General features: G+C 36.8%; 1 protein-coding gene across 7 annotated transcripts in view; it reads left to right on the forward strand.

Annotated features, from left to right (window-relative positions):
* CDKAL1 (CDKAL1 threonylcarbamoyladenosine tRNA methylthiotransferase) overlaps positions 1-17,865 on the forward strand; it is a 689,286-nt gene that overhangs the window by 553,779 nt on the left and 117,642 nt on the right. The gene's annotated exons all lie outside the window — the stretch shown is intronic.

Below are 17,865 nucleotides of genomic sequence, written 5' to 3' on the forward strand. Positions count from 1 at the left end.
CCCTTAAGTCCTTTGAGTAGATACCCAGCAATGTTGAATATCATTTTTAAAAAACTTCTTGTAGAAAAAATATACTCAACTTGCTTCTTATGATTAATTTTGCTTTTGTTTGGGCATTTCTTTCATTCTGCATCTTTTATGAATTTGTAATTACCAAAACAGTAAGAAGTTAACGTGGCTCCAAGTTTATCTCTGAATGGCAATCGGTATCAGAGTTGAGAAAGCAAATGCATATTAAATAAAGGAAACATAAATTCTATCCCTTGAAAAGTCATCTTTATTATATTTTTAATATTTGTCCATTGGTGATTAATGCCTTTTGTTATACAGGTCTCAAAAAACTTGCAAGAATCTATATAATTCTTGTATGCCTCTTATATGAACTTGATTTATTAAATTCTATTGTTCAATTTGGACTCCCTTTTTATTACCTTAATAAATACTATGGGAGTGAGTAGACTCTTTGGAGCAACTTCTAAAGGTAAAGAACCTTATAATGATCTATCTTATTTTTTGATCTTCCTTGAAGTTCAAATACTTCCATAAAGACTGTATTCCTTTAATGCCTTTCCTCTCAACCTTTGTTTCCTGTGAAATGACAAAGTATCCTCTCAATCTATTTTCTGGGTGCTTTGAACTTGTTATTCTAGCTCAAAAAAGTATAAAGAGGTGGGGGGAAAATTCCTTACCTTTGTTCCTGTTGGTTCTGGAAGCAACACAGAAACAGAAGATTGATACCCTTGGGGCCGTTGACACAGTTAATGCAAAGCAGTAATTGATGTATCTCTTCCCAACTAGCTTGATCTTTAAGGCTCAGCAGAGGCCCCAGGGGCCCAGAGGTCCCCAGGAAACAACCCTCTTCATTCCTCTTTCCAAAAGTAAGCCATAACTGGTAGTTTGTGCTCTGTATAGTGCTCACCATTGCCAGGCACCGTTTTGGTGCTTCCCATACATTGATGCATTTACTCTTCGTTATCCCTATTTTACATTGAAGAAACTGCAGCACAGAGATTGTAGGTAATGTCCTCAAAGTCACATAGCTGGTGTGGAGTTAGGATTCACAAACAAGCATCTGCTTCCTAACCACTCTGTAATAAGTTGTAGTAGTAATGGAGAGAGAAAACTACTGCCTAAAATAGAGATCTGAGAGACTTAATTAAAATGCAGAATCCTCAATTTCTATTTTAAATAGCAAGAACTCTAGAGCCAAAATTTTAACTAATGGCAAAATACTTCAATTTAGCATTATAACTATAAAGGTGAAGAGGTCTGTGTTCACAGAGAATCAGAGAGGAGAAATTTTTCACTGTTTGCATCATCTGTGGTAGGGCCAGGATGGCTGAACTGAACAATGGGGGGCTGTAGGGAGACACCCGGTGCTGCTCTGGCTAGTATAAGGGTGTCTGTAGGTGTTTAAGGTCAGACTTGACATTGAGTCTCATCTCTAGCCTTCTCCTGTTTGCCCTCCCAACAGTCTCCAGAGACCCTTTCTTTTTCACTTTCTTTCCTCTCAAGACTAGCTTCAGGGAAGATCCAGGGTTTAAGCTCTTCCTTGCGGTTTCCAAACTCCTTTTTCATTTTGACTTTTTTTGCTAATCCTAATAGGAAACAGGAGGAAAAGAGAAGAAAAGACTTTGAGGAAATTTATGAAGGATAGAAAATATCATAGTCCCTAAACTTCAATTCTTAACTATTTTGCTAGATCTATATGTCGTTATCCTAATATATATATATATTTCCAGAAATATTTATGTATCAAGCTGGTTAGGATGGTTTCCTGAACTTCTGAGGCCCTACTGAGTCTCTAACCTTTTAATTAGTGTGATACTCCCTCACATGATCACATCTGTCTCCCTACCCTTGCAGAGGTTTTGCGGATGCATTCCTTTGAGTATCTAGGCCTAATAAAATAATGACTCAACTGCGTGAAATTGTGAGCAAGTTCTGTGTCTGATACTCTATCCAAAAACTGATCAAAGGATGCCGAATAGGATGGGCTAGAGTCAACTGTTTTTTATCAGAACTCCTATAAGGGAGAGGAACATATATGGGTTATAGCTACTACTATGAAAAGCAACTTCAAATGGGGCTTCAACCTCCCAAAGGATGTATGCTTATAACTGTATGCTTATTGCCAAAAGAGCTGGATAAAGGCAGTAACTTTGTGTAGTAAGTCCATTAATGGGGACAACATATTTGACCATCTGCTTAGTGAATATGATTCATACACACCTAACAAAAACAGAGAAAACCAGTTTAAAAACAGAAGTAGCATTTCCAGAATGTGGACCCACAGAGAGCTGGGAAAGAACAAACTATGAGTTTAGTGCAATATGACCTGAAATTGGAGAATTCATTTCCCCATAGAAGCAGTTTATAAATGGTAGTTAAATATAATTGAAACCAGGCACATAATTTACAGGTATGTTGTTAGTAATTAGTTCGATTTTTGTTGTTGTTTGGATTAGGGTGGGGTGGAAGAATATTCTAACAGAATGTAATAATCATTTGTAATGAAAAAAAATGCAGCCTGTTTGCAAACATTCAACTTAAAAACACAGTTAAAGAAAATAACTTGTTCAAAAGTTAGGAACTGCCTTTGTTAGTTACCAGTTCCTTCCATTAGTGCTTGACTCTACAGTGCTGTTTTTGTGTTAAAATTGAAACTTTGTTATTAAAATTCTTGAACATTAATATGATATAAACAGTGTTGAATGAATTGTCATTTGTGGATACTGGCTCATGTGCTTTGCACCGCTACATTATGTCTTGCTTATGGGAATGGTAATTGTAGCATTTACTTCTCTTGATTTTTAAGATAATGAAACAAAAAAGAGAAATAGGCATTATTTCAAGATCAGTAGATTGTGAGATGAATGTTCTAAAATTCCCATCCCAGTCTTCTTTTGTAAACCACACTTGTAGAACCCTCCACATCGGATAAAAGGGCCCTAGGAAACCTTGTATATGGGCTATGAAATGTAATACTCCCCCATATCTTCTTCACATGGGGTTAAAGTTTTTGCCTGCTCTAAACTTGAATTCAGGAAGACTGCTTTTACAATTCTCTTAATTTTCCAGTACTGCTATAACAATGACCACACACTGGTTGCAACAGGAATTTATTGTCTTACAGTTTTGAAAGCAGAAGTGCGAAATCAAGGTATCTGCATGCCATGCTGTCTCCCAAGTTAGGACGTTCGGGTGGAAGCTCACCCTCTGCCCCCCTCACATGGCGATCTGTCTGCTGCTGCTTCCATTTCCGCATTTCCTCTCTTTTTTGGGAATCCAGTCGTCCTGATAAAGGCCCACACTGATTCTGTTTGGCCTCACCTTAATAGAATTTTCAGACTGTCCTTACCAATGAGCTCGCATGCACAGCACTGAGGATTAGAACTTGAACATATCTTGCCGGGGACAGTTTCCAACAATGATTTTTGTTGTTATTCCTTACTCACTCAGCGGATAATTATGCAGTGCTACTAGGTGCCTGACACTGCAGTGGCAGGCAGCATAAGCAAGGACTCTCTTCTCATGGGTCTAATATTCTAGTAGAGGGAGGAAGACAGCAGACAAACAAAACAAACCAGCAGAATATCAGAGGGTGGTAGGAGCTATGTAGCAAATTAGCTATGTAGCAAATTATAATGGATTAACATTATAAATCGTGACTGGGAGATCTTTTGGATTGATCAATAAAGGCCTCTCTGAGGAACTGATATTTTAGTGATAAGGAGCCAGTTTGTGAAGACCCTAGGAGGCAGGATTCTAGGCAGAGGAAATTTTTCATGCTAAGGCTTTCAAAAAGGAGTAAGCTTGGGTCTGATTTATTTCACTCAACATGATGTCTTCAAGGTTCATCCATATTGTAGCATGCATTAGAACTTCATTCTTTTTTATAGCTGAATAATACTCCAAAAATTGTATATATACCACATTTTGCTTTTCTCTTCATCTGTTGATCTACACTTGAGTTGTTTCCACCTTTTGGCTATTGATAATAATGCCACAGTGAACATTAGGGTACAAATACTTGTTTGAGTCCCTGCTTTCAGTTCCTTTGGGCATATACCTAGAAGTAGGATTGCTGGGTAATATGGTAATTCTGTGTTTAACTTTTTTTAGGTGACACCAAACTTTTCCACATTTTGCATTTCCACAAGTAATGTACAAGCATTCCTATTTTTCCACATCCTTATCAACTCTTGTTTCCATTTTTTTTAATAATAGCCATTCTTGTGGGTGTGAAGTGTTATCTCATTGTGGTTTTGGTTTGTACTTCTCTAATGGCTAATGATGCTGAGCATCTTTTCATCTGCTTATTGGCCATTTATGTATCTTCTTTGAAGTAATGTCTATTCAAATATTTTGCCCGTTCTTTAATCCAATTGTCTTGTTATTGTTTGTGACAGATGTTCTTTATATATTTTAGATATTAAACCCTCAAACATATGGTTTGCAAGTATTGTCTCCCATTCTATCAATTGTCTTTTCATTTTCTTGGTAATGTCCTTTGATGCACAAAAGTTTTTAACCTTGGGGTGGTGCAAAAGTGGCTCAGTGGCAGAATTCTCGCCTGCCATGCCAGAGACCTGGGTTCTATTCCTGGCAGGCTGCCCATGCAAAAAAAAAAAAAAAGTTTTTAACTTTGATGAAGTCCAATTTACCTTTTTTTTTTTGCTGCTCATATTTTGGTATAAATTCTAAGAACCCATTGCCTCGTGCAAGATCCTGTAGATGTTTCCCTGTTTTTGTGCCAGTTTGAATGTTTTGTACCCCAGAAAAGCCATGGGGTTTTAATACTCATTCCATATTGCTGGGTGGGATCTCTTTGATTGTTTCCTTGGAGATGTGACCCACCCACTTGTGGGTGATACCTTTTGATTAGGTAGTTTTCATGGAGATGTGTCTTCACCCATTCAAGGTGGGGTTGCTTACTGGAGTCCTTTAAGAGGGAACAATTTTGGATAAAGCTTTAGAACCAATAGAACCCACATTATCCAGAGATCTTTGGAAATGTGGCTGGAAGGTGCCCCCTGGGAAGCCTTATGAAATGAGAAGAAAAAACTAGCAGATGTCACGGTGTGCCTTCCCAGCTGAGAGAGGTGTCTAGAACCCAAAGACCCCAGCAGACACCAGCTACATGACTTCCCAGCTGACAGAGGTGTTCCAAATGGCATCAGCCTTTCTAGAGTGAAGGTAACCTCTTGTTGGCGCCTTAATCTGGACATTTTCTTTGCTTTAGAACTATAAGCTTGCAACTTAATAAATTTCCTTTTTAAAAACCATTCAATTTCTGATATATTGCATTCTGGCAGCTTAACAAACAAAAACAATTTTCTTCTAGGAATTCTGTAGTGTTAGTTCTTAGATTTAGGTCTTGAATCCATATTGAGTTGGGTCTACTTTCGTTTATTTGTATGTGAATTTCCAGTTTTCTCAGCACCATTTGTTGAAGGGACTATTATTTCCTCATTGAGTAGATGTGGCACCCTTGTCAAAATTCTTAATTTTATTCTGTTGGTTTATATATCTGTCTTTGTGGCAGTATCATGCTGCTTTCATTATTATAGCTTTGTAATAGTTTTGAAACCAGGAAGTATGAGTCCTCCAACTTTTTTTTTTCCAAGAAATTTTTGGCTATTGCTCTCCCATATGAATTTGATGATTAGCTTTTCCATATCTGCAAAGAAGACTGTTGGAATTTTGATTGGGGTTGCACTGAATGTGTAAATCACCTTGGGTAGTATTGACATCTTAACTGTATTAAGTCTTCCAATCCATGAACATAGATTGTCCTTCCATTTCTTCAGGACTTCCTTAATTTCTTTCAACAATTTTTTGTAATTTTCCATATGCATATCCTTAGTTAAATTTATTACAAGATATTTGATTCTTTTAATTGCTATTATAAATGTAATTTTCTTGATTTCCTTTTTGGCTTGTTCATTGCTGGTATATAGAAATACTGCTGATATTTGCATGTTGAGCTTGTACCCTTCTGCTTTAGAATTCATTTATTAACTCTAGTAGTTTTCTTGTAGTTATGGGAGGAGGATTTTCTCTATACAGGATTATGTCATCTGTGAATAAAGACAGTTTTACTTCTTTCTTTGCAATTTAGGTACCTGTTTCTTTCTTTCTTTCTTTTTTTTCTTGTCTAATTGATCTGACTAAGGACTTCCAGTACAGTGTCCTCTTACATGAAATATCTAGAGTATGCAAGTTCATAGAACTGGAAAGTTAGATAGCAGGTTGCTAGAGGCAGGGAGGGGGATGATGGGGAGTTAATGCATAAAGGATGCGGGGTTTCTGTTTGGGATGACGTAAAGTTTTGACAGTGGTTGGTGGTAAGGGAAGCACAACACTGGAGTGTAGTTAATGCCTATGAACCGTATGCTTAGGAATAAATGATATGAGAAACTTTATGTTGTATATTTGTTCCCATAGTAAATAAATAGAGAATGAGCTTGAAGAGACAGAGAAGTCATTATGGCTGATGCATCATGGGTAAAGGGGAGATTGAAGGAAATGAGGTAGGTAATATGGACGAGAGTTAGATGATGTCATACTTTATAAGCCAGGGTAAGTTGTCTTGGTTTTATTCCAATGTAATAATAAGCTATCGAAGAGTATTAAAAGGAGGAAAGAATGTGTGATATGATCTGGTTTCATATTTGAAAAGGTCTTGCTCTCTGTTTGTGGATAATGGGTCACAGGGGTAGCTGGAAGTTTAGCTGCCATCATTTGAGTGAAAGATGAGGGGGCAGTGGCAATAAAGGTGGAGAGAGGATAGGTTACTAGAACAAGGTGCAAAGTTTCAGACTTCCCCAAACTGGCCTGAAGTGAACTACTATCCTGTTGAAGTGAAGGCCATATGGTATTACTAGGTGTCCCTGCTTTTAGGGCAGAGCCAAAGTTGCATCCTGATGCAGCCAGTGCTTTTACAGATTAACCAAGGGCCTGGAATCTTGACTCTACATTGCATGACAGAATTATCATTTTAAGAATACTTGAAATGGATGTTGTACTGAAGGTTTGGTTGCATTATCTGTGTTTATGCACATGAATATCTTTGTTTTTGCACTTAAATCTGAGTAAACCATGAGTTTAAACTTAGTATCAAGACAGACTCACAGACTTTGCCCTGTGGTGTTGTTTTCATCTTGATTCCATATTTGACCAGTGGATTGCTTCTGGTGTATTTGGAGACAGAGTCTTAATTTCTTCTAAGCAGTTATAGGTCAGCATATGTGCAAAGCTCAATTGACTTTCTAGTACTTTGGCAAAGTCCTGATACTTTGCCTCCATATCCTCCTTAACAGATAATATTGAGTTCAAAACATCTGTCTCCTGGGGATACATAGTCTATAGCAAATATCTAACCTGATGCTCGTTCTTAATATGATGAGGGAAGAAAGACTGCATTTCAAATCCCATACCATAAGTCGTATCCTAAAAAAGAAAGAAATTTAGTATTCACTACCGGTACATCTTTCTAAATGCAATTACTAGATTGTAGTGTTTTGTTTTTGTGTTTTCTCACTAAACTTTAAGCATCTATTCGTCCTGGTACTCCAAGTATGGAGGACAGCACGCAATCAATAGCAGGTGCTCAGTGACATGATATGATGATCAGTTTAAATGTGAGAAAAATCAATGTGCAATAAACGTAGCACTAATTCTGTAAAGTGAGATTTGAAGATACTGGATTGCGTTTTTGCATATGAAATATTGAGAATGTATAACTACGTTCAGATGAATTTTCATCTGAATTGAAATAATGGTTAGGAAACAAGAGCTTAGTGCTATTCTCTGATTTTGCTCTATGACATGCCAGTGTGAAAGTCATCATCATTCTTTGAATTTGTGGAGGTACATCACACAGTCATTTATGACGTTTACAAGGGTCATGTCTTTGTAACTAAATAGACATCTCTTAAAGATCAGCTTGTGATAAGGTAATTAATAGAGTGATATTATTGAACTACCACAGAGCTATGTTAATTGGAAAACTAATTAAGTACCTTGTATGTTGGTAATAGAAGCTAACATTTATTGAGTGATTACTATATGCAGACACTGTACCAAGCATTTCATTGACATTTCATTTAATGTTTGTGGGAGTCCTACAATGGGTGGTGTGTATGTCAAGGCTATATATTAAACCTATCTGTAAATGCCAGCTGAGCCAAAAGGCTAAGCACTGCTTTAACACCTTTGATTGCTATTCATAACCAGAACACACACTGTTTTGTCAGTATTTGAACACAGTCTTCAGAAAACACAGAATCAGTTGTATCTGAGAAAAACAAAAGGGTTATAATATGCTACTTTCACAATGCTCTTTGCTGATAGAGATTAATTTTATGGGTTTTGGGATTATTTTCCATTCCATAGCCTTTGAAACAAAGGAACTCCAGTAGTATATATATTAAAGAATAAATATAACAGAATTTCTAGCCATATCCCAAACGTCTTCACTTTTTATTTGTCCAAGGGATGCTTATGTTAGATTATCATTTAATTTGTCCTTTATTTGCTTCTTTTGAAAGAGAAATTCATTAATTCCATGTTTGTATATGTGAACTAAGTGTACAATTTTTTTAAAGTGGACTAACAATTTTTTGAAGAGGCAGTTTGACTTCAGGTTTGGAAAAAAAATTGAGACAGATCTAATTTCATCCTCACCTAAATCCTACAAACACTGCAGTAGAGATTTTTGTTACAGACATTATTAACTTACAAGAATAAAGAGAATAGGAGAGGAAACAACAGCAAAACAAAATTGTGGCAGCTGGAAAGCAGTAGACAAGTGACAACCAACCTGTCCAAACTATAGAAACCTAAATATCAACGTGGCAGTGGGAAAAAGCCAAAACTAAGCTGAGGACCAACTTGATATATACTACAAAATCCTCAAATGGCCCAGGAAGAGGCTGACACCTCTGGAAGGTATGAGGCAGAAAGAGAGGAAACTAAAATAAGGAAGAGTGTTAAAAACTGTTTCAGAAGAATTAGAGTCCTCTCTTTACTCCCCAACTCCATGCCACCAGGTGGCATGCCCCCACCCCCACCCCAACAAAAGACTGGAAGCTTATTCTCAGGAGGCAAAAATAAATAGTATGTATCTGGACCAGAAGACACTGGCACAGTTGTAGGCACAAGAAACATAATGAAAACAAGTGATCTAGTCAATATATGAGTATTGATTGCTATGACTCTTTCCAGCTCTCTTTCTTCAGTTAGCAGCTAGAATGCTGGCAGTCATATATTCCTGTATCTTCCATACAAGAGTTTGAAAGAGTTTTTTGGCGAAACTTGACCAGTCTGAGACAAAAAGATGTTGACATCAAGATTTTGAGAATTAAACAGTCCAGACAGATAATCTTATAGTAAGGCTCTTATTGACAAGTCCCAGCCACAGGCTCAGAACTTTCCATCCACTTTTCAGTCTCTTACCCTTAAATGTGAATAAGCAATCATCGGTTACCAGACATCTGAGACAAGCCACTAATTAACATAAAGAATAGGATCAACATGAACAAGCGAGACTTGGAGGGGAGGAGGGAGAAATAGGACTGTACAGGAGAAGAAAACTTTTTTTAAAAAACTAGTATCGATATTCTCCAAGAAAAGAGAGAATGTATTATATTCATGAAACAAGATCAGAATGCCACAGATAAAGAAATATTTAGGGAATAAAAAAAGAACTCTTAGAAATTAGAAAAAAAAAAAAAAAAACCCTAACAAAAATGAGTATTTCAGTAGAGTTAAAATATAAAGTAGAGGCAATCTCCAGAAAGTAGATAGAAAGGAAACAAGACAGAAAATATAGGAAAATTAAAGGGCCAATCCAGGAGTTCAAATAATAGGAACTGCAAAAAGAGTGAATAGAGAAAGAATGAAGTTGTCAAAGAAATAATTCAAGAAATTTCCTACTACTGAAAGACATGAATTCCTAGGCCACAAAAGCAGTCATTCTAGACCCAGTTATGGATAAAAAAAATACTTAAACCAAAGCACAAAGAGAAAAAACAATCCACATTCAAAATATCAGGAATCAGAATGGCTTCAGACTTCTCAACACTAGAACCCATTGTCCATTCAGAAAAAACTAAACAAAACTATTTTCCTTCTTAGAATTTTATATCCCACCAAAGCATCAATGAGACATCAGGACACTGCTTTCTCAAGAAGTTTTTACCTAATTTCCAGGCATCATTGAGACAGAGAATAAGCTAAGGAAAAAGATATGAGATAAAGGAAACAAAAGACGTAGCACAGAAGAGAGGCGAACGGGACTTCCAGGGTGATGGTGAAAGAAGAGCCATGCATCAGAGCCTGAGAGCAGCCCCATCTAAGCAGAACTGGCTAGAAAACTCCAGAGGAAACATCTTCAAGATGAAAATGAAGAATACTTAAAGTGATGATATTCTTTGAGAGGAGATTTAGATAAGTGGAGCAGAATTAGGGATTGAATGAAAGACAAATACATAGAAAATTAAGCAAATGAAAAAAAAATTTAGCTCCAGGGAAAATAAAATATACAGGAAAGGAAATATAATCATAGCTATTTCATGAGTGAGTTCTAAATGGCATATGTAGTCACAATAATGTAAATACTGTAATAAAAAACCAAGATTCTGATACAAGTATCTTGGGAAGTGGAGGTAAGAAACATATAAGTAAATTGAGATAGACAGGAGAAGGAAAGAAAACTTCATCTTCCCTGGTGGATATCAATGAATCATCTCTAGTACGAATAACAATAACGATAAGTTAACCCATATGGAGGTAAAATGCCAAAAAGGGTAAACTAAAAGAGTTGAAAATTACACTCCTCAAGAAGGAGAAATGTGAAAGGGAAGACTTGGAAGCTATGTTGACCTGGTTGAGTTTTTTAGATTATATTGCATGTCTAACTTTGATTAACACAACAACAAAAGAAGCAAATGTTTTGTTTGTTTTGGGGGTGAAGGGTATGGGTTGGGATTAACAGAGTTGGTAAGACCAAACAATATACATTAAAAAAAAAAATTCTCCTACCTAGACTCGTATTTAAGTATACATGAATGTAAAAAAAAAACTAGAAAGGTGCTGAAGTTGGAAAAGTGAAAGAAACAAAAAGAATATGTAGCATCCTGTATATTAATATATTAAATAAAGAAATTCTAACATTGCTTAGAAAATAAAAAGGTAAAGAATTTTATTGTTGTTAGCGCTCAGTGATAGACGAAGCCGTAGATGAGGGAAGAGGGCTAACTGCTGATCATATAAATGGAGCAGACATTCAGTAAATCTTTGAATGAATTAATGCTTATCACAGAAATATAGTTATGAACACTTTGAAAAATATAAAGTACTAATGAATGTCAAAAAGTTTGCACATTGACTAAATTAACTGTGAAAGCGTAACTCCTTTAAAGTCATCCTAGGTAGATTGTTGAGCTTTTCTAAGGTACTCTTGCAATTTGTGTCCTAAACATGTATGTATAAATCAACAGGGTTTTTTGGTTGTTGTTTTTTTTTTAATCCTAAGGAGCCTCCCCCAATGAAAAGCAGATAGCATGCATTATATACAATAAGTAGATGGTAAAGTTCTCTCCCTTCTTAGTTCTTCCTTTCTGAAGAGTGAAGGAGAAGGAAGAGAGGGAACTGGTGAGAGATGGGAGAGGATGGGAGAGCAGTATTCCAAGGCTGAGTGGAGAGGCCTATGTAGGGCCCCTCGTAAAGAGGCTTCAGGTGATGGGCACAGGATCACCCCAGGATGGAGAGATCCATCCCAAAGCAACATCATTTCAGCCCAAGGAAGGCCATGGTAGTGAACTTCATTGACCCATCACATTCTGACAATTTCCTCCTCACATAAAATGGTCAGACCTGTCATTTGGCACTAAAACCTACCCTCTGTGGGCATCTTCTCTCCTATTTATTTGAACTTGGCTTAATTTCTGGGCACACAAGGTAAATTATATATAACTAGAATTGTTTGAGATGTTGGAATGGGCATAGGGGATAACTTTTGTGCTTTATTTTTGTGCTTTATTTTCCCTCCCGTGATGTTCTTTTTCTGACTTTCAAGCCCCTTGAGCTCGCTAAGGCCCCCCACCCGCACGTTCATAGGTACATCCCTGCACGCTTCCTGCCAGGGGCTGAAAATATTCTTGACTAAGAATCAACCTCAGAAACTTCCATCTATTGGCTATCTCTTGCTCTACAACATAAAGAATCAAATGATTTCTGAAGTGATATAAAAACGAGAGAATAGAGGAGATTGGGCTGTATATTAAATTGTTTTCTGGTTATCAAATAAAGACTCCTTTGTCATAAAGGCCAAAGATAAAAAATAAAATGTGTATATTTAATACATAGAACAGAAATAAGTCTATTTTTGACATAGTACTTGAGGAGAAGATAGGTCAAAAAGATCAGCCACCCCTGAAATGAATTTCAGACTCTTATTATTGTTGTGATGGGGCAGAGAGAGATATCAGTGATGGTTGCATTGCTGATAGAAATGATTTTTTTACAGTAGGTGCTAAATTAGATGTAGAAAGTAGGGGAGTTATCAAACTTACATTGTCATGTCTGACCTTCCAGGTCCCATTGTGGAATAATAAAAACGAGTTGTGGGCTTATCTAGAGATTCAGCAATAACTGGCACAGAACAATTTTCGAGCTTCTCTTCAAATGGAGTGACACTAGGGGTTATTCAGGGCTGCAAAGGTGATGCTTTGGTTTTGATCAGTTTTTAGAACTGTATAGCAGCTTATCTGTGGGTCAGAGAAATTTTGTTTTCTCTATTCTTTTTATCATTTTTCCCCTTGGGTGCTATATGTGTTAGTCATTGGAAGCTGGTATGTGGCTCTGGGCATTTAATGGAGTTTGTGCAGATCCAGACCCTGTCTTCAACTCTGTTGGACTCCCAAATTCATCCTCAATGAACGTTAGATTCAGTAAAGGCATTGTGCCATCTCTCCATAAACAAAGGGAAGAGAAACATTTAATCATGCTCAGAAATACACAGAACTCCAGGGTCCTAATTAAAAAACCCATGCATTTATTTTACCCACTCACAAACTTATGCTTTCATAGTTGCATCTCTAATATGATTTCCTCCCCCCCCTTTTGTTTAATTTTTTAGTTTGTCTTATTATAAAGGTATCAGACATTTATAATATTAAGAAAGTGGGAAAAATTTAAATGAGAAACACTTGCATCCCATATTCTTGACAGCCCCTTCCAACATGAAGAAGTGAAAATGGGCATAGCCCAAATACCCCTAAACAGTAGGATAGAAAAATCAAAGGTGATGGTGGAGTTATACAGAGAAGGTAGGGTTTAACAAATGCCTCTGGTTGCTGAATCGTTATATTGATATTTCTTTTAGTCTCCAGTATCTTAGAGCAACTAGAAGTAAAAACCTAAAATTGTGGAATTGCAACCCATACCAACTCTGAAATCTGTTCTACAGCTAATTATTGTGATTTGCTTTGAAATTTATTGCTTTTTTGTATATTTTTCACAAAAAAAGAAAAAAAAAGTCTATTGTGATGATAAATGCACACCTAAATGATGATATTGTGAACCACTGATTGTACACTTTGGATGATTACATGATAGGTGAATACATAACATTTATCAATAAAAATAATACATTTGCCCTTCCCTCCCTGAGTAAAAAAAAATTGTAACAGAATAAAACTTTGACAACAAAAATAAAATGAACATGCTTAGATAGCTACAAATTTGTTGCCCCACACTATTTTCTGGGGTTGTGGTGATTGGACAGATGAGCTTTAATACCATAACTGCTAACCCTTCTAAAAATATCACTTTGAAAATTATTATCTTGTCATATGTTAAGAATGTTTCAGTGTTAGAAATAACAGTGAAACATCTTTATACATGGACAAAATTTTTGTCTATAAATGATCTGGAAATACTGAAATTAAAAGAAAATTCGGTGGGAATTAGATTGAAACTTTTTTTTTTCTTGGTCAAACTGTTTAGCTTCAGAGTAACCAAGCAGGGGGGTACCTTGGTGGGGACATAATATTTTTCCTTGTGCTACCAAGTGGTTTGGATTTAAAGTCTAGTGTCTAATATATGGACAGCAAATCAATTATCTGACTACATTCTGAGCCATTATTAGTTGTTTCATTTACTTATTTATTTTTAAAATTAGGTAATCCGTTGACTATTCATTTTGTCCTTTCATAATATTTTTCTACCCAGCAAAAGATATGGACGCTGTCATCCCCCTAACCTGTATAATAACTTGTCAGTCAGAGAAAAGAGGAAGCTTTATGAGAGTGCAGTTATATATGTATGTATATATATTCATGCGTAGAATATAAATTGAATAAAAGAAAAATCCAGTGGGAAAGAAGTTTTAAATACTGGAATTTTAAAAATTATCACCTTAAAGTACTATCTATAGTTATAACAAATAATAATTCTATTCAACATAAAATAAATTGGCTTTTGATTTAGTAATCTGTTCAAGAATCATGAGCAGGTGTCATTCATTGGCACAACCAAATGCTAATATCCAGAATTTTTAAAATTCATTTAGCAAACCTTGAAGTACTTGCTGTGTGACTGGCTGCTTGTTCAGTGGAGTAATTGTTTAATTTCTCCCCACCAGTTGGTGAGCTCTCTTGAGTCCAGGAGCCTCCCCTAGCTTGCTTTCCCTTTCCTTGGTCCTTGTACAGTTCCTGCAGCATGATATCATGCAAGACGTGTTCAAATGAATATATAACAATATGTTTTAGAGCATGAGGACTGGATTTGAGATGTACAGGGTGATGTTGGAGGTCAGAAAACCTGGGAAGAGGTGGGAGTGGGTGACTCTTAGGAGAATTAGAGACAGCAGTGGAGTGTCGGGTCACAGAGGAAGGACCAAGGAGTGCGGAGGGGCCTCCATCCACACAGGGTCTCCAGCACTGCTCAGGAGTCCAGCGATTGCGTTAACATACAGTGGGGAGAGTGGAGTCTACCTGAGGCATGAAGGACAAAGGAATGAGGAAGCAGAGGTTACTTGGAAGAAATGGGTTGAAGGGTGTGTCATGAATGAGCACCTAGAAGGAAAGGTGACCTGGGAGGATAGGGGCAGTTTAACACACTAGAGAGCTCAGTGAAGACAAAAAAAACCAAAATGTCCTGGGTTTAAGGGACTGGACAGCACTTATGCGTATGGAAACCATATGCCTGGCACTTTAACAAAATATTGTGGAAGAAAGAGATGTAACCCAGATGACTAAGACATGGCTTCTGCCCTCAAAGAGATGATGCACAGTGAAAGAGGTAAAGAGATCTGGGGGAGCACAGAGTAAAAAATATTTTCTATTTGTGGAGGTGGGGGTGGGGGGAACCCAGTATGGAAGAGGTGATCTCTGAACAGAGATTTTCAGAATTAATTCAATACATGGAGCTGATGGGAAGGGCTTTTCAGGTGGAGGGAACAGCATTAGCAAGAAGACATGGAGTCAGGAAAATGCAGGGTTTATGTGGAACAGGGCTGTCTTCCTTGGTGTTATTAGAAAATGTGAGACAGCTCCTTAATGCAATACTTGAAACTTTATTCTCTGAGTAATAACGACCCCTTGAAGGTTTTCAGAGAGGAGAACTCTGACAGTAGATGGCCATATCTTAGAAAACTCACTCTGGTATCGGTAAAGGGGTGGATTAAACAATTATTTACAACCCTGGTTTTGCGTTAGTATCACCTGGGGAAATTTTTAAAATCCTAAGTCCCAGGCCATACCCCAAATCGATTAAATCAATCTCTGGAGATGGGACCCAGGCATTAATAGTATTTAAAGCTGTGATTGCAGTGTGCAGTCACATTTCAAACCAATGATTTAGATCAGAGGACGGCAAACTTTCTGTGAATGGCCAAAGAGTAAATATTTTAGGCTTTGTAGGTCGTACAGTCTTTGTGGCAACCATTCAATTCTGCCAGCCGCAAAACATGAACAGATGGCTATGTTCCAATAAAGCTTTATTTATGGGCACTGAAATACGAATTTCAAATACTTTTCAGGTCACAAAAAAATTCTTGTTCTCTTAATTTTTTTTCAGCCATTTAAAAATGTAAAAACAAATCTTAGCTTACAGACTGTACAAAAATGGGTAGTCAGCCGTATTTGGCCCATAGTTAGCCAAACCTTGATTTTAATTGCAAAAAAAATTGCTATAATAATCCAGATAAGAAAAAATCCACTCGTGTTGCTGTAGGTTAGAAGGGCAGAATGAAAAGAGGTGATTCTGAATTGATATTTATAGCAACTCGTGTTCTTGTGTGCTGCTCTGGAGCACTCCGCAGTTACTGTACACAGGAAGTCTGAACCTTTGTGTGATATGTGGTATTTAGTGCTCTTTGGCTTTGGCTTTGGCTTTTTACTTTACAGGGATTTGAATTATGCTGAAAGGCTGTTTATTTCCAACTGCTACAAAGTGGTCCAATCTCCTTCCTTTCCTGTGTGCCAGCCAAAACTTTGTTGCCAAAGAATGACCTTTCCTTGCAAACAAATGTTCCCTTTAGAAAATAAGGTGAGCTTGATATGAAAAGATATGGAAACTTACATTTTATTTTATCAGATATCACTCAATTAATGCAGAACTCCCTCTTTGAATTTTCTTCCAACATTTGTTGCCTAGTTAAGCACACGAGTGATATACTTCTTTATCACTCCTATTCCCTCTGCCTGTGAAAATGAGAGGCTGATTGTTACACCTCCAGACCACTAGGATCATTTTAGAAACTATGAAGCTGAGCAAAAGTGTTTCCAAGTGATATCTACTGGGTTTTAAAATAAAATGGACATTTCCATATTTGTCAACTCCTGGCCTGTTCATTTACTCTGACATCATTACAGTTGGGTGAACAAATTCACTTACCTATTTTCTAACTTCCACTCTTAAAATGCTGCTATCTGGTGTGCTCTTAAGAAATGCTTACACTGTGCCTCCACTGTGGAGATGGGGAAAACTAAAGAACCTGATAACTTTCCTTGAATTTGCTTCAACTAGAATGAAGTCAGCATCTCATGAGAGAGCAGCAGCATTTATGTCATTTTAGTTATTTTTGTGGATTTTTTATAGAGTAAGGGGTAGAAAAATTTAGATGGTCAGAGCAGCCTTATTTTTTTCTCTTTGTTTTCCCTACTGCCCTTCATGTGGAATTATTTCTCATAGAAGGACATGGAAGTATTATTATATGTGCTTTATAAGGAAGCAGAGGAGAGTTTGAAAGTTGGTTTCCCTGAGTATTTTTGATCACCAACCATATTTCACATCATTGTGGGGTTTTTTCATTGATTTCCAAATTTTGAGGGATTTTTAAAATTCCATGGATCTAATTTTCCTTCTTATTGATCTTGAATGAATATTGTACATCTTAGTAGTACTATCTAAATATGTACAATCTCAATAGTGAGATTGTAATTCAGTACTGATATTGTAAGCTGCTTTTAACTAAGTTCCTGAGGTTTATACCACGATGAAATAAAAGTTCAGGTTTATTAAATTAGCGTTACATTTATTTTCCAGAAGTACTCACCAAGTAGACAACTAAATATATAACAGCAGCTTGTTGGCCACAGCCAAAGCCTGGCTGTGCAACAGAGGAATTTCTGCATAGACAGTCCATTTATAGATCAAAAAAGAGGTCAGGATGTAATGAAGAGATTACGAATGAAAATACCCGATCACATTCAGAACACAGAATGGCAGTAACTGAAGGAGAGTGAGGAACTGATGTGGAAGCATAGAAGTTAGCAATTGGAAGGGGCCAAAGGGATCTTCTTCGTTAGTGATTCTCAACTCTGGCCCAACATTAGAAGCCCCTGGAGAGAT

This window comes from Tamandua tetradactyla, chromosome 25 (genome assembly GCF_023851605.1).
Source record: "Tamandua tetradactyla isolate mTamTet1 chromosome 25, mTamTet1.pri, whole genome shotgun sequence".
Lineage (NCBI taxonomy): Eukaryota > Metazoa > Chordata > Mammalia > Pilosa > Myrmecophagidae > Tamandua > Tamandua tetradactyla.